At 44.8% G+C, this 18,485-nt stretch overlaps 1 pseudogene; it reads left to right on the top strand.

The window, feature by feature from the left end:
- Positions 1 to 10,685: 10,685 nt before the first annotated feature.
- On the top strand, positions 10,686 to 11,714 carry LOC130603515 (G-protein coupled receptor 35-like; annotated as a pseudogene).
- Positions 11,715 to 18,485: the final 6,771 nt, after the last annotated feature.

The raw sequence follows: 18,485 nt of genomic DNA, 5'->3' as shown, positions 1-18,485 counted from the left end.
AGGAATGCAGAAGATGACTTTACGGAGCAGTGGCTGGCCACAGGCAGAGGAAGACTCATACCCCTGTCACGTCCCACCCTCTCCTTGGCAATCACCTGCCTGTGACTGGGCATCCATTTCTGCCTGGGTGGCAAATGATGCCCCTTGCTCTCCTCATGCTGGAGCTCTCTCTTCACAGAGCTACCCAGCAGGCAGCCCGCTTGGCTGGCTCTCCTTTGCATGTCGAGCCCAGGCCTGTTGTGGGCCATACTGCTCCCCTCCAGCTCCTCCAGAAGCTCTGGCACAGGGAGCAGCGGGAATCTCCCTGCCACACACACCCCGGGAGTTGCACTCGCCTCCAGCACCTCAGGATCCCCAGTACTGGCCGCAGGCACCTCACTTACCAGGTAACGAGAGTCCCAAGCCAAGGGAGTCGACACTGCCTCTCCTTCATCGCCTGCTCCTGGTGCAAAGTGGGATGCTCGAACCTCTGCTGCAGCCTTCTGAGGCAACGAAGCTGTCATTTCACCCTCATGTGCTTTGGGGGAAACAAGGGCTGTGCTGGCCTCTCCCTGATGTTCTCCAGATGTGGAAGATGCCCTGTCTTCTTCAGCCTCATCTGCTGTTGGGATGGGAGAGGCTGTGCCGGTCTCCATATGAGACTCTGCAGCCACAGGAGACTGAGCGTCCCCAGCTGCTGCAGGCGTCAATGATTTCACTGTCACATCCAAGATGTGGGACATGTCCTGCTGTTCCAAAGGCTTCTGCTTGGCTCCGTGGATTTCAGAAGCAGCCTTCAGTAGGACCTCCCTTGTGATAAGCCTGGCTGTTTCCTCTAGAACTATCTCACAGGCATCTGGGCTGAGCAAGGCAGGTGTGTGGAATTTCAATGAAATTAGCTAAGCTTTGACTGATAATATTTGACAGCATTCTAGATAGTTTCAGTAATTTATCATATGCTTACACTTGCAGATACTGTATGGCAGAACATTCGTATATTTACTTAGAGAGGAAAGCCTGGATCATAAGGCTTCTAGTTGAATAGAAATATTTGAGGAAAACATGATGAGTTTGGAAAACAAATGTCTCATTTCACATACAACACGTACATCTGACCTACTTGTGTGGTCTCCTTCACAACCCATTATATAAGCTAAAGCAGGATAGTACAGAGAGAGTAACTGACGGATGAACATGAGAAATAGCCTACTGGGCATGGGTATTTATCCATCCAGCCCATATTATTAGACCACAGCAATGAGTGATGGCATAAAGACTCCTGCAGATGTGACACATAAGCAATAAGACAACAGACTAATGCCTAGGAAGTTTGTAACCCACCCGAAGACAAATGAATGATGAGTGTCTCTACCGAAGGAGTAGATGGGTAGGTGTGGAGCAGGATGCACAGACCAGGAAATGCCTGAAAATGGGATTTAAAGAAATACTGCATGATGAACCTATTACATAGTACTACCAGCAAATCAGCAAGGAGAGAGGTGTTGCACACAGCTGAGAGCATAGACAACCATAAAATTAATGACAGAAAATGATAGCAAACAGAAGCACATATGATACTACATATAAGACACTGATTAAACCTGGGAGAAGTATAGTTCGGAGTTCAAACTATGCTCTTTGGTATTCAATGCACAATATAATGCTTTCTGTAGTCAAGCCCAGAATCAGAAAGGGAGGAAGATGGTTTTAAACATTTTCTTAGCCCTTCTCAAAAGCAGAGATCATGCTGAGCCACTAACACTTCATTCTTTATTTCATCCAAGTAGTCACTGAAAACATACATGTCCACCTGGTTATTATAAACACAATAAATTCCTGCACAGAATATAAACAGATATCAGCTCCACTAGCATGTTTTCACTCTGGGGTACAGAAATGTACATTCCAAATCCTCAGCCTTTCTGAAGCAAAAGTCCAGACTTCAGGAAGTTCTTCTGTAATGTATACATCCATTAGAGACTGGCTTGGTGTCATCATTCTAAATAGCAGAGATTTTAAGATAGAAAGGCTAGCACATTATCTCACTGTCTCGCTCCATTTAAGTTGATTTAATCTAGCAATTTCATTAATTTGTAAGAGGGAGAAAAGTTCCCAAAAGCTCTATCAATTAAAACAGCCTTGCTTTCAAGCTGTCTCTTAACTCACATTCAAGCAAAACACTAAGTCATTGCATATGCCACCCCCAAAAAAGCACTACCTTGGCAGAATCACCACAACCCCAAACCAGCACAACTCTGCTCTCAAGAGTATTAAAATCAGAAGTAATACTTGTGAATAGCACTGAAATAAATCAGTGGAATAAACATCAAGCATGAACAGGTGAAGACATACTGCTGCATATGACATGACATTGGCTGCTTGTTCATAACTGAGTCATCTCCAATTAAATCATCTCCAATGAGGACAAGAAGTATCCAAAAGCAGTGTAACCTTGCACTGGCACTGGTGAAATATTTTTTTCCATTAGTTTCCAATGATTTACCTTACTACTGGTCTGCCAGTATTTATCTAATATTCCAGCAGTGAGAAGTACTTCCATATACTTGAGAAATTTGAGACTACTTTAATAGAGCATTAAAAAAAAACATATTTACAACACTCATAAGCACCACAAACTGGATTATTCAGTATGGTTCTGACTTCAAGCTCAATATATTGGTAAGAATAAGCAGGTCTAATTTGCAGAAACCTCATTTGTTTAATAAACTTAGGGATAATCATATTTGTAATATTTTATTTGTGATATTTTCTTTTTTTTCCTTTACTGCAAGGCCAAACCCTAATAAGAAGTCACTTTTACAATCAAAACCTGAATTCCAACTGCAATGAAATATTCTGTTTTAAAAAATGTTTTTCTATACATCATAGAATCATAGAATCATAGAATCGTTAGGGTTGGAAAGGCCCTTAAGATCATCTAGTTCCACTCTTAGAATAATAAGAGGCCCTCAAGTATTAGAAAAGCTTTACCTCACCATCTGTGAAGAGATGAATTATGATTTCATAAAATGTGAATTATGCTTAGGAATACTCTCATTGCTATAAAACTGTCTCCTTTTATGTATTCATGAAGTCTTACTGTTTCTTTACGCATTCGACTGCTCAGAAGTAGGAAGGCGATGGCATACCCAAAAGACATTTTTGCAAAAACAAATAGATTGCAAAGAGCATTTAAAATTACCATTTTAAATTAGACAGCTTAACCAAGCACGTGTGCTTTAAATCCACACTTTCTTAAGAAACAGTGCAAGCTCCCAAATAGTATCTATGGTGAGAGAATGGGAAGGTCCCCATTAGCATGGTAAACACCCTCACAGTGATGGAAGAAAAGCTGTATCACTCCTCAGCCCACTTGTTGACAACACGCTTACCTTCAAACCTACAACTCCTCATCTGTTTTTCTCTAAGAAAGCAACACAAACCTTCAGTACAAACTATATAAGCAGGTGAAATGTTGCCCCGAATGGTACTTAAAGTATTACAATCCTAATATAAATAAATCTAAGTATTTACATATAAAAATATACATAAACACTAATAACCTGAATGCATTGCAAAACCACTTAAATTCACCTGAAGAAGGGTTTGCCTCCTAGAGCACACTTAAGAAGTCTAACAGAGCTTACTCAGCTGCATGTAATATATATATTATATATATTTATATATCATATATAAATATATATTATATATATCTGTTTCACGGACACCCCCTTGTTGTGGGGAAAGAGCTTGCGTGCCCTTGTGAGGCTGGAGCTATGCTGGTGGTGGCTTATGCCTCTGGTAGGGTCTCCCATGCCAGACAGGTCTCAACTGAAGGGTCAGACAAAGTGTGTCCATGGGCAGGATGGGCTCACTACCCTTTGAGCAACCATCCTAGGAGAAGGACAACTCTAACTTCAAACCTGGGCAGATGGAGCTCGCATAGCCCTGTAAGGCCATCCATCAAAGAGAAGGACACTTTAATCAAACCTACGACCTGAGGACTTTGCTGTCACCATCCAAGCTCGCTAGACCCTGGCAGATAGACCTCAAGTGTAAAGGGAGGGGCCAGTTCTGTGCACACTGTGCCTCACATAAAAAAATCCACTGTACAGGCCCGAGGGGTTTACCCACACACACAAAGCCCTGTAGCGACAGGCGAGGGATGAAAAGGCAGGTGATAAGGTGCACTGGAAGTGGCAGACCCAACCCTGCGTGCAGGCGGTTCAGGACATCGGTTGCCCGAAACTGACCCAGGAGATGACAGTCTTGTTTGGCAACATCCTGAGTGACCAAGCAGGCTTCTTTCAAGGAGAGCACTGCTTGCTCCATATGGAGAGAGGCCTAGAAAAGGTGGCCTAACCAAAGCTCATCTCCCCCTCCACTTGGTTGGCTAGCTGCAGCCAACGGGCATCTTCTGTTGCGGTTGATTAAAGACAAAGAGACAAAGGCATACACCTGTCTCCAAAGGTGTGTCCAGATTGACACTCGCATGTCGGAACATCAGAACCATGCTTGATAGAGCGAACAGCGGGCATCCTGAGCGCCGTTCTGCACTAATTGCCCACGAATTGTCACAACTTAAGATCGATATTATTGCTCTCAGTGAAGTTAGCCTTCATGAGGAAGGTAGCCTTAAAGAACATGGTGCCGGCTATACACTCTACTGGTCAGGCAAATCCAAAACTGAAGTCATCTTTCTGGAGTTGGCTTCATGATTAAAAACTCCATCATCTCCAAACTTGAAAATTTGCCTATAGGTCATTCTGATCGTATTATGTCTTCCACTACACAATAAGCAACATGTTGTTCTTTTCAGTCTATATGCTCCAACTCTGCAAGCTGACCCTGCAGAGAAAGAAAAATTCTACTCCGACCTGTGTCACCTCACTCAAAAGGTTCCTATAGAAGATAAGATCATAATCCTTGGTGACTTCAACACCTGAGTAGGTAAGAACTTCGAAGCCTAGAAAGGAGTACTAGGCAAGCACAGTGTTGGCAGCTGCAATGATAACGGTCGCCTCTTACTAGAGTTTTGCGCAGAGCAGCAGCTTACCATCACCAACACCATTTTCCAGCAGAAAGACAGCTGGAAGACAACCTGGATGCATCCTCCATCTAAACATTGGCACCTTATTGAGTATGTCTTAGTGCGCCAGAGAAATATTCTTGATGTCTGTCACACCTGAGTGATGCCTAGTGCAGAATGTCAAACAGACCACCGCCTGTGCATTGCAAACTTCCACTTCAAGCCCAAACCTAAGAGGGGCAGCATTTGGAGGAGGAGGCTCAATGTTAATAATCTCCAAATAGCTGCAGTGAGGGCTGTTACAGCTACAGCTTTCAGGCTAACCTTCAAACTAGGCTTGAAGATCAGCTTATAGATTCTTCTCCTGAAGCGCTTTGGCAACATATTAAAAATAGCATCCTGCAGTCCTCCGTAGAATCCATTGGGTTCTCCTTAAAGAAAAACAAAGACTGGTTTGACGATAGCAACCAGGAGGTCCAGGAATTGCTGACAAAGAAGACAGCTGCTCATCAAGCACACCTCGCTCAGCCACCTTGCCATGTAAGAAAAGCAGCCTTTCTTCTTGTATGTAGCAAACTCCAACAGAAACTTCGAGACATCCAGAATGAGTGGTGGCTCAACCTAGCAGAAAAGACTCAATTATGTGCAAATTTGGGTGACCACAGAGGATTCTGTGAGGCTCTGAAAGCAGTGTGTGGACCCACATTTCGGGTTCAAAGCCCCTTACTGCAGATGGCCAAATGGTTCTTACAGATAAAATCTCCATCCTGAATCATTGGTCTGAACATTTTCAAACACTCTTTAGTGCTAACCGTGTAGTCCAAGGTGAAGGAATCCAGCACATTCTACAACAACCGGTGAAAAATGAATTGGATTTGATTTAGCCCCTACCATGGAAGAGACTCTTAACGCTATACAGCAGATGAAAACTGGCAAGGCAGCTGGGGTTGATGGAATCCCACTTGAAATCTGGAAGCACGGAGCCCAAGCACTTCATGCTAAATTTCACGAACTAGTTGTGCACTGTTGGGAACAAGGTAAATTACCATCAGATTCTCATGATGCAATCATCATCACTCTGTATAAGAAAAAAGATGTAAAGTCAGACTGCTCAAGCTACCGAGGTATAACTCTGCTCTCCATTGCTGGAAAAATTCTTGCAAGATTACTATTGCACAGACTAGTACTCACTATTGCAGAAGAACTTCTACCTGAAAGTCAGTGTGGTTTCAGAGCTAATAGAAGTACCACAGACATGGTATTTGTTCTTAGACAACTGCAAGAGAAGTGTAGAGAACAGAATAAGGGGCGCTATGTAACTTTCGTTGACCTCACCAAAGCTTTTGACACTGTGAGCAGAAAAGGCCTGTGGCTGATCTTGGAAAGATTAGATTGTCCCCCCGAGTTCCTCAAAATTATTATTCTGTTACATGAGGATCAGCAAGGCCAAGTCAGATATGGCAATGCACTCTCTGAGCCCTTCCCAATAACCAATGGTGTGAAACAAGGTTGTGTTCTCGCACCAACTTTATTCACAACCTTCTTCAGCATGATGCTCCAAAGGGCTACGGTAGACCTCGACAATCAAAATGGCATTTATATTCGATATTGCACTGATGGTAGCCTATTCAATCTAAGGCGACTGAAGGCCCACACTAAGACCCTAAATCATCTTGTCCGTGAAATGCTTTTTGCTGACGATACCGCCCTTGTTGCCCACACAGAAGCAGATCTGCAGTATTTAACATCTTGCTTTGTGGAGGTGGCTGAGCTTTTTGGGCTGGAAGTCAGCTTGAAGAAGACAGTAGTTCTCTACCAACCTGCACCACAAGATTATCATCATCGCCACATTACCATTGGCAAGTCAGAGCTTAAGTCAGTTCAGCAGTTCAGCTATCTGGGAAGCATTATTTCCTCGGATGCCATGATCGACAAAGAGATAGACAACAGAATAGCAAAGGCACATAGAGCCTTCGGAAAACTCCATAAAAAGAGTCTGGTGCAATAAACACTTGAAGAAAAGTACAAAGATTAGTGTCTATAGAGCCATTGTACTGTCTACGCTATTATATGGTTCTGAAACATGGGTCATCTACTGTCATCAGCTGCGACTTCTCGAACGCTTTCATCAGCTCTGCCTCCATAAGATTCTAAACATCCATTAGACTGACTATGTGCCAAATGTTACTGTCCTCAAACAGGCAGGGGTCACCAGTATCGAGACCATATTGCTGAAATTGCAGCTGCACTGGGCAGGGCACGTCTCTAGGATGAAGGATTACCGCCTCCCTAAGATCGTGTTTTATGGTGAACTTGCCACCAGTAGCCACAAGAGAAGTGCCCCAAAGAAGAGATATAAGGACTCCCTGAAAAAATACCTTAGCCTTGCCCATACTGACTACCATCAGTGGTCCACCTTGGCCTCCAATCGGGAGACTTGGAGACACACCATACATAACGCCAACTGACTCCTTTGAGAACTCATGCAAAACTAGTCTCAAAGAGTAAAGACAACGTAGAAAGAATTGTGCCCCGCTTATACCACCCAAGGAGACCTTTCACTGTGCTTTTTGCAGCCGGATTTGCCTATCTCACATTGGCCTTTTTAGTCATCAGCACGCTTGTAGTAAGCATGGGTAAAGCCCTTCCCAAATCTTCATTCCAGAAGACAAGCCGTGATGATGATGATATACTTATATAATATTTATATATTATATAACTTATATAAATTAAACATATCTTTTTTTTTTTATTTATTTATTTTTAATTGGGAAACCTGAATTCTACCTTCTACCTCTTATCTATAGATAAAGCTTTTAATGTAGCATCATTCAGTGATCTAGTCTTACTGGTTACTTCATGCTTCATTCCTATTACAGAGCTAACAAAGAAGACGACAGACTAAACTTTGGAAAGTGTAGCATGGTCTGGAAACTCACTGTATTATCCAAGCGTGATGGGCAGACATGCACCAGCTAAGGAATATGCAGGATTGTAAACATTCTTTTTCTCAACTGAGCAGCTGTTCATTTGATTGCTTTGGGGGTGGTTTGTGTGTGTGTGTTTAATATTGTATCATTAAGGACCCTAAGTCTTATTTGGTTGATGCCAACACTTTTAAAGTAAACTTGTGATTTCCTAGTGCCTTGATCAAATTATGTGGTTTCATGTGTTTTGTTCGCTACACTGCAGTAACCATAACACGCTCTGTGCAAAAAAAAACCACAAGAAATTTTTGACTGTCTAACTAGAGATGTCTTGAAAAATACAGCTTTTCAGATCGTTTGTAGAATGCTCTCTGAGGTGAACACTGGAAAATGAAGCTTTCCTTCACGGACAGTTGAAACATACATGGCAAGAGAGCTTATTCATGTCTCTTTGGAAAATCTTACCTTTAAGAGTTGAACAATGTAATGCTCATCATGCTTCTGAAGAAAGGTCAAACCAGGAAGGCTTCTGAGCTTCACAGTTAATTTCCAGGCACTTCTGAAGATCTGCATTTTTAATGCAACTGTTCAGTAAAATATACAACAAATAAGCAATTTTGAAGCTTAAAGCAGACACAACTGGGCTTCTTTCTCCAGGCTACTTCCTAGCATATTTTCTGTTAAAAATACTTACACCTTGGTTTTAGTTTAGGAGGATTTTCTCTGCTGAGCTCTTAATAATTGAATGCAAGCTTTCCCTACATCTTCAGATTGGTTTTGTTGCTATTTAATACCAAGTCTATTAGTGATTTTATCATGGACACAGAAGATTGGACAACTCCTCAAAAACTGGAAAAGTTTGTCACACCTTATCATGACACTGAAGTAATCTTTTACTGTATATGCATTCTGTCCTATTCATCAGTACATAATAAAAATTTTCCTGTGTACCACCATTAATTTCCTTATTTTTAAAGAATCTCACAATTTCAGAGCAATCTGGTCTGACAAAGAAGTCAAGCCTGTGGCATGAGGAATGGTACATAGACGTTAGAAATCTTAAGAACCCATTAAGCTGCTTGATCTGTTTTTTTTCTGTCAGTGCAGGATTTTATCATCTATGATCTGGTCAGTGCAGTAGCAAAGAAGTCAGCTACAGATTTCCAATGAATTAAAAGAATCCCCTTTATTGGTAAGACAAAGAATTAAACCCACCAGCAGTTCTCTCAGCAGCTGAGAGAACTCAAAAGCAAGAATGAGTTAAATGAGCATGTGATGTAGTCTTGCTGATAAGACATAAAACCAAGTGTCTGATTGCTTATGGTCAATAACAGTCCAATGGCTCTTTTCTTTGGATAGGGCATAGTAGCTTCAGTGTCCTGGCCTAATTCCAAATATGCATTTGTTCTCTTTCAAATCTCCCTGAAGTATCAATTGGATATGGTATTCTCTTTATTTCCTCTCATAAACGAACAAGTTGCAGAGGGAAATAATTGCTTAACCAGGCATGTTCAGTCATGGTGTCCCTTCCAAAATCTCTGAAAGCTGTAGGGTTTCACCAGTCTCCTGTTAGAATGGCAAAATACATGCTTCAAATTAAAAGGTTAAATTCTTTCCAAATTGCATTTAGATGCAAGCAGAAATTCAGTGATGCATACACAGAATCAGCATGTCAGAGAACTGTTCCTTCTGCATGCCACACAGAGCCACTGTGCACAGGATGGGGTCTGATAAAAGCTGACTTTTATCAGCCCATGAACTCACACTTCACAAAACCAACTTTCTTGAAGAACATCCAGCAGTCAGTGTGACACAGACTCAGTAACTGCAACTTACCTCTCATGGACTTCCCAGCGTGGCAGAATGCCTGCGTTGAGCAGGAGCCATCTCATGCAGCCCTTAAATGCGAGTCCCTTGTTTTGCACTGGTGTTTCCTTTTCCAGGTATGTCTATCTGCTTTACATTCACAGAACTGTACTCTTTCCTTAATGCACAGGCTTAAAATTAGGTTAATCCTTCCACCGCAAATTCCTCTTCCAAGGAGTGGACAGCTCCATGCCTCACCCACTCACTTAGGGTTTAAAGCCTGCCTTTGGGATGCAGGAGCTCAGATTCAGCTCTTTTCCTCAGCTTTGAGCAGGAACTCCAGGTTTGCAAGGCTCAAAGGCTCAGAAACTTGCCCAGTTAGAGCCAGAGCATGCACATGTCCCCCAGGTGACATCTGCTATGCCCTTGCAGGCCTTCACACCACTCCTCTGTCTCCCAGGCCAGCAGACCTGGTATAAGCTTTTGCTCACAGGTTGTGTGGGGCTTTAGGTTTGGTCACTGCAATCCCTGCCTAGCTCATAACCAAGCTAAGGGTAATCTTACCTCATCTGCACAGCCTGGCTTAATCACATTGTCACAGGATGCCCTTACTATCTATGGGGGCTTTTCTCACTGCTATTCCACCCCTCCATTCAAGATACCACTATTTAATAAAGACTATCTGCCTTGTCTTATTGAAAGTGTACTTTGAGATATTTACACCTAAACTGAGTAAACATAAACAAAGCTTGACAAAGGATGCATCCCAGTTACAGGCTGGCTGAGAAGGTCAGCTTTGCAGACTCAAATTCACGTTTGTGATGTGCAAAGTAAGTATTTACTTAGACACCCTTTTTTTTATAGGACATGAATCTATTAAGAGGTACCATGTCTTTTCCTATTTCAGATCTCAGAACATCATACAACATCTACACAACAGGACAATGAATGTGTGCAGCAATTGCAGTATCGCAAGTCTAGAACTTTATCACGCTGTCCGCCTGTATAACTTCATTTTCTTTTTTGGAATGTTATTTAATGCCCTTGCCCTCTGGGTGTTCTTCTGCAAGATAAAGAAGTGGACAGAAACAAGGGTGTATGTAATTAGCTTAGTCTTTGCAGACTGTTTTGTCATCCGCACCTTGCCTTTCATGGTTTATTTGCTCCAGAATAAGTGTCAACCCGAGGTGAAATCTGCCAGTTTATAGAAACAATCTATTTATTTCATCAACATATTAGTGAGTATCTACATAATTTCATTTATTTCCATTGATCAATATATTGCAATAAAGCACCCCTTGAAAGCCAGGACCTTCAGGTCTCCATCAAAGGCAGGCTTCTGTGTGTCTCCATTGTAACTGGTGCCACCATACAGATTTAGCAGAGCCAATCCACCCTCTGCTTCCAGAAGGATACCACCATGCCTGCTGCTTTGAGCCTGCTTTCCACATTGTTCATTTTTATTCTTCCATGAGCAATCTTTTTGCTCCACAGAAGTAATCAGGAACCTCAAGAGATGCCTGAACACCAACTCACCAGAGGAGAAATCAATTCAGAAAGCTGTTCATGTTATTTATGCTAATCCGATTGTATTTCTAGTATGTTTTCTGCCAGCCTTCTTTGGCTTACTTGCCAGGCTTGTAATGGATAGCACTGGAGCTACCTGTTGCATGCTCCAGGTTATGAAGAACATCTCCTCCATGACAAGCTGTATTGCCACATCTAACTGCTGCCTGGATAGTGTCTGCTACTACTATGTGACCAGGGAGTTCCATGAATCCCTTCTACCACCCAAAACCAGCAGTGAAAAAACAGATCAAATCCACCCCTTGCAGACACACACTTGCTACAGGAAAGAGGGACGTGGAAGGAGGGAGGCAAGAGGGATGAAAAACAGCACCCCACAACCTCAAGAGAAGATACATCTTCAGTGTTATTGGCATAACTGTTGCTCTTTCTCTCTGGAGAGATGATAGAGTCATAGAATGGTTTTGGTCGGAAAGGACCTTCAAAGCTCATCCAGTCAAACCCGCTGCAATGAGCAGAGAAATCTTAAACAAGATTTCAAGGCCCAGAAGCCTGGCCTTGAATGTCTCCAGGGATAGCACAAGATCTTTGTTAGGTTTAGCATTTCTAAGTTAATTGCCATTTATACCCTATGCCTCTCTTAACTTCACAGAGCTCTGTAAAAGGGTTTATGAAATCACTGGTCATTAACATGTCTCCATTCCACCCTCTAGTTACTCTTACAAGAATTACTCTTACTTCTAACAAGAAGTTACTCTTATAAGAGACCCGTGTATGTCTCCTCATTTTAGTTCATTTTGCAGCTAAAATCTACTGATCCTTATTGTAGACACATACAAAAAGAACGTATTGTGTTTTACCTCATTGTGTGTTTCAGGTTGTTTGCATTATTAAAATAATACAGTTTATTTCTTTCATATTCCTTTGGAGGGCAGTGGGGAGGGTTCAGGCAGCAACAGCATATTATTAAGTACATAGCCCTACAAAACAGCCTAGACTCTGGTGACTGCCCTTCATCTTCAAGTCAATGCATCATATAGATGTGAAGAATGAAAGCAGGACTTACCCACTGCCATAAAAGCACAAAGTCCAGGAGGTATCAGGACTGAGCCCTGGCACAGACAACTCCCAGTGGGCTACTGCTCACACCCCTGAGGAAGCCCTTTCAACTCTGTCTAGACCTTTGCCACCCATGCATGTGATCTGCATCTGCCTTCAGGGAGCCTATGGCTGCTGCTCAATCTGTTGTTGTCACCTATGGAACTGTGAGTTCAGAAGACACGAACTAATGGCACAAATCCTGAGGAAGCTAGAACCTGGCTCTCACAGATAGAACTGCAACTGCTGCACCCAACAGACAACAAAACCCATCAAAATGACTGTAAAGTCCCACTGGGGCATGCTCTTAAACAAGTTTCTAAAGGTCCCAATAGCGCGCTCACTGCCTCACCAGTATCTCTGACCAGCGACTGTCATTACCAGCTTGGGCTTTGCAGTGATGCTGATGAGCAGTGCTAGACACCTGACTGCTTCACAGAGGATGACCCAGCCCATAATGTCTGTCACCCTTCTTGTAAAGACAGTGAAGAGAAGCACGCTGGGACCTCTCACCCTGGGCTCACTATCACGGGGTACACAAGCACCGACGTGTCCCCTAGGAAAGGCTGTCAGCTCCCCACTGCACACACTCTGCAACCACACCGGAGGCTGCCCAGCTCTGCTGTGCCCCCTTTTGCTGCCAGAAGGGCAACTTGCAACCATTACCATTTTAGTTCAGAAATTATTTGTTTTTCCACGACTGAAAACATTAAATTTTAATTGCTGGGGTTTGTGTGAGAGGAGTGGGGGAGCACAGGCTGGGTGGGTAAGGATGATGGTGAAGCATCGAGCTGGCGCGAGCAGAACAACAGAGGGCACCAGAGAGTCGACTGTCCCAAAAAGTAGGTGATAAATGAAGCGCTTTAAGGGAACAAAAGCTCATTGCTGTTTTTCAGCTGCCGGCAGCAGGCTCTGAGGCAGCTGTGCCCTGCATGGAGTAGCATACTGCACTGGTACCCACGGCCCTGGCACATCCTCTCTCCTGCCACAACGCCTGCATCCTCGCTGCAGCCTTTCAGAGGATTAAACCACCCTGACAGCCCCACAAGCAGCAGGTAATGGCTTTTACTTCTTCCCACACCAGTGTGTGCCCTGCTCAATACACACTTTGGGGTGTGCTTTCTCACCTCATAATTGAAGCACTAGCCTGATCGTTAACATACATGCATGAGACCGAAGATTATTGTAACAAACCTCTCCTATGAAGACAGGCTGAGAGAATCAGCCTGGAGAAGAGAAGGCTCCAAGGAAACCTTAGAGCAGCTTCCCAGTACCTACAAGAAATCGTAGGTACAGACAAGGTACAGACAAGGTCCTGTAGTGACAGGACAAGGGGGGAATGGCTTTAACCTGACAGAGGGGAGATTTAGATTAAATGTTAGACAGAATTTCTTCCCTGTGAGGGTGCTGAGGCACTGGCACAGGGTGCCCAGAGAAGCTGTGGCTGCCCCATCCCTGGCAGTGTTCAAGGCCAGGTGGGACACAGGGGCTTGGAGCAAGCTGCTCTAGTGGAAGGTGTCCCTGTCTGTGTCAGGGGTTGGAACTGGGTGAGCTTTAATGGCCCCGCCAACCCAAACCATTCTAATTCAATCCTCACCTGCGCACAGGTGCTTTGGTGTCCTCCCGCTTTGCAGACGCCTGTGTCATTCAGAGGGGTGTTCATCCCTAGCTTTGCTTTCACACCAGTTCCTCTTCTGTGCGCATGGAGATACCCACCTCCAGGCACGCTGCAGCACAGAACATTAGGAATCACTGCCAGCTCTGTGCTTACACAGGGGGTTTGACAGGGCTGGGAGGCCCAGCCTCAGCCACATAGGGCTCTGCTGCTCTTTGAATCACTGCTATGCATGCAGAAAGTGGCTTTTTCACTGTAGGATACCCACCAGAGAACAGCTGCAAGGTAGGTGGTACCACAATGCAGCCAAGGACCCGTGAGGTTGAAAGCCCAAAAGAGCCAGGTCACCAACTGTATATTAGTTCCTCCATAAATTCCAACCTAAAAATGACCATATCCCTGTGGTTCAGTAAAGACACACCAATTCTGGTGCTAGGGCAGGTGCTGTGCTTTCCTCTGTGCTTGCCAGATCCATCTCCCAGTCTCTGACACTAAAACCAGTTCACTTAGTTCATGCGATTGGGCATTTTCACTACAGTTTAACTACTAAGTTGATGTTTACAAGCTGCTGATTTATAAGGCAATGTATTTGTAAGAGACTGTAAGAATCTGGGTGTTTTCTCTACCTGCCTCGATGTAAACACTTTCCTTTACAAACTGCAGACTAAATGTGATTCATATTCCACAGCTGCCTTGATGGGAGCAGATGCCCTGGATATCTAAAGGAATACCAGGAGAGAGTCTAAGTTCTTGGATTTCGGTTTTCTGCTCTAGCAACATTTTGGTTTCCTACCTTTGAAGGTTGAGATCAGACACGTGCCCACATTCCCTTCTCCCTTTGGACATCTGTTATCTGCTGGGGCTGGTAGTACTTTTGTTGAGCAATTCTGCAGAGAGGAGCGGGTTTGTGACAGCACTGTGAGCCAGCTTGTGCCCAGGCAGCCAAGAAGGGCAACAGCATCCTGGCCGTTATCAGCAATAGTGTTATCAGCAGAGCCAGGGCAGTGATCAACCCCGCACTGCTGAGGCTGCACCTCAAATCCTGTGTTCAGTTCTGGGCCCCTCACAACAAGTGAGACATTCAGGTGCTGGAGTGGGGCCAGAGAAGGGCAACGGAGCTGCTGGAGGGTCTGGAGTACAAGTGTGATGGGAAACAGCTGAGGGACCTGGGGGGATTCAGTCTGGAGAAGGCTCAGGGGGAACCTTATTGCTCCCTACAACTGCCTGACAGGAGGATGGAGCTAGGAGGGGGCTGGGCTCTGCTCCCAAGGAACAAGTGATAGGTCAAGAGGAAACGGTCTCAAGCTGCACCAGGGGAGGTTTAGACTGGAGATGAGGAACAATTCCTTCCCTAAAGGGTGCCCAGGCATTGGAACAGGCTGCCCAGGGCAGGTCTGGAGTCACTGTCCCTGCAAACGTTCACACACTGTGCAGAAGAGGTGTAAGCGGCGAGGAGAAGCAGACAGGCCAACCCAATATGGGTGATAAGCAAACTTCTACTTTATTTGTGACGCAGTTCACACATATATAGGAGTGGTATTCAGCCACATACCACAGTGCACATACCACAGTGGTATTGAGTCATTCTGCAACAATTCCCCCCTTTTTCTTTGTGCAAGCAAGGCATTGTGGGTTATTCTGTTCACCTGTTTTATCACACAACTATAAACAAGTCTAATAGCTACGATGATTAACCTAATCAATGATACATAAGTGCAATACTTTAAACAACAGTGTTTGACTCAACCTGTAATGCCCCGTGAAGACAACCATCTAGTTATTCTTAGGATATTGCTCATTTACTATTGCTGGGTAAGCTGAGCCAGGGTTCTCAGCTGTGCGTACATCGAGTTAGCATAATCAGAGACTCATACAACACATTCCAACAAACTCCTCAGATCCATGTCCCTGTTCCAACAACAAAAGGTTCTGCAGTGTTGCATGTCTTACAGAGTCAACATTAAAACAAATCAGAAATTGCCTTCGATGTAGAATTGTCTGCTTAGCAACTCAGCAACCCAGCCTGCTTAGTTGAGCCAAGGCCCCGGCTGACGCCGTGCCTGGCAGGAGGAAAGAAACTGATATAATAGTGTCAAGTGAGCAAAACTTACATAAGATCTACAGTTTAACAGTGAGGCTAAATATAAGGCACTTTAAGCACCTTGAGCGGTGCTGTCACTGAAGTGTTAAGGGTCGGCGAGGTCAGTCTTCCAGTAACAAGGTCCCCTTTTCCTTATTGAAGGATTGCTAGGCCAGCTGGATCGCTGCAGATCCGAACATTCCGCTGAGCAGCCTCAAGGGATGATCGGTAGAGCGGGAAGTATTGCGGGAAGCTTACCTGAACCACACGCTGACGTTCCTGTAATCTAAAGAATTAGAACTTACACCTTTTATAGCACTATTCACCTTGGCTTAGGCACTTGTTCAGCTAAGTATTACAAATGTACCCATTCGCACGGCCCCTAATAATTCTACTCCCAAGGTCCATTTGGGGCAATAGGCGAATATGGTACCCCAGTGTCCCAATCGTCTGTTGAGTTGTTGAGGTTGGTAGTGCTACAAACGACATGGCAGACTGGCAAGGGTCAATTGCTTATTAAAATACCACCCAAACATATTGGAAATGGTTTACCAGGGGAAGGTAAGGCGAGGCAAATGGCGTTCTACCATGCAACTTAACCATCATCCCCCACCTGTTGTTCCTGGTCTGCGGAGGTAGACGGTTGATCGTTTCCGGAGTCTTTATTACTGTCAGGAAGAGCAGGAGAAGATAAGGATACTGTTTTGGTCCACTTCGCAGGAACCCATTGGGTACCTGTGGATGTAAGCACACACATATAACCTTGCCCCATGTATTTCACTTCTGCTGGGCCCTGCCATAAGCCCGTGCTGGGATCACGGTACATGACCACCATGGGCGCCTCCGATTCGGACGCCGCGGCTCGGCCGTGCACTTGAGCAGGGGGAGAGTCCTGATCTGCAAAAATGCACAAGTAGTTCAGAACAAACAGCACCTTAGACAGTCTTTCTTGCACGTCGCGAGCATCACTGAACTTTTCAAGGTACCATTTCAGGGTTTGATGCGCCCACTCAACTATGGCCTGTCCCGTTGGCGAATGGGAAATGCCAGTCACATGTTTGACTCCCCATTTTTGACAAAATTGGCGCATTATCTCACCTACATAGGCGGGCCCATTGTCCGTTTTTATTTGCTGAGGGACTCCCATAATGGCAAAGCAGCTAGTTAGATGCCGCACTACATGGGAACCCCTTTGTCCTGTCGGGGCTGTAGCCCACATGAATCTGCTATGTGTGTCAATTGTGACGTGCACATACTTAAGGCATCCAAACTGCGGCACGTGTGTGACATCCATCTGCCATACTTCACAAGGGCCCAAACCCCGAGGGTTCACCCCAGTTCCCAGCCCTGGTCCATGATGGCTGCAGCTGGGGCAGGCCCTGACAATGCCTCTCGCTTCCTCCATCGTAATCTTAAATTGACGGAATAGTCCCTTAGCATTCTGGTGAAAAGTGTTGTGGGCCTCCCTGGCCTTTATCAAGTCACTCAGGAGTGCAACAATGGAAACTAATTGATCTGCTCTGTCATTGTCTTCCCCCAACCCCTGTAACCATTTATGACTCCGTATGTGGATGATGGCGTAAGCACACTCCCACTGATGAATGGCTGCCTGCAGCTGACGCAGCAGGTCAAACAACCGCCGGTTTCGACACTCTCTGAGCCGAGCATCCTCAATACGCTGAACCACACATGTGACGTACATAGAATCAGAGATTACATTTATCTCTGTGTGATGCCAGTTCAAAAAGGTCCAGACGACCGCCGCTAGCTCTAAAGTCTGCAGTGAGTCCTCTGCTTCCGCGGCCAGTATCTGCTGGTGCCATGTCTCACCCTGGATCCAGGTCGCGGCGGCGCGCCGAGACTTCTTTCCAGCGTCTGTAAAAACCGTTACTGCATTGGCCAGCGGGCGCTCACTCCTTTTTGGGATCTTGATCCATTCTTGCTGGCTGATCCAGCGCAAGGTAGTGGATTGCAGTTGCTCTACCTTAAGGTCCGCAGCCTGAGACAGCAGGCTGACTTGTAACGCCTGTGAGTGCTGGAGATACCACACAAGATCCTGCCGTTTTATTGGCAGGTAAATAGTTCCTGGTTCCTGGGCCGTTAATTGCAACACCCTCATTCGGCCCTTTTGAACCAATTCTGCTAAATTTTCTATTTTCTGTTGAATAGTAGTTTTAGGCCGGACAGCAGTAAAAAGCCACTCCAATATCTTCACCTCCTCCCCCCTTTTCTTTTTGCACTGTGTCAGTGCACCCAAGAGTTGCTTAGGGCCTTGTAGTATTGTAAGGTCTACAGGAAGGTCTGGGTCTCTACGGTCAACCCATCTCTGTACGATTTGTGTGCTGATGCGCTGGATGGTTAGCCGCTGTTCCGACTTGGGTCGCACTGGTTGTGCTGGGTCAGTGCCCTGCAACAGGGGTCTCA

This window comes from Pezoporus wallicus, unplaced genomic scaffold, assembly GCF_028554395.1.
Source record: "Pezoporus wallicus isolate ANWC-B61680 ecotype Strahan unplaced genomic scaffold, APGP_CSIRO_Pwel_v1 contig_8188, whole genome shotgun sequence".
Classification (NCBI taxonomy): Eukaryota; Metazoa; Chordata; class Aves; order Psittaciformes; family Psittacidae; genus Pezoporus; species Pezoporus wallicus.
Note: the sequence above shows the minus strand (reverse complement) of the source record. Positions and strands in the feature narration are given on the sequence as shown.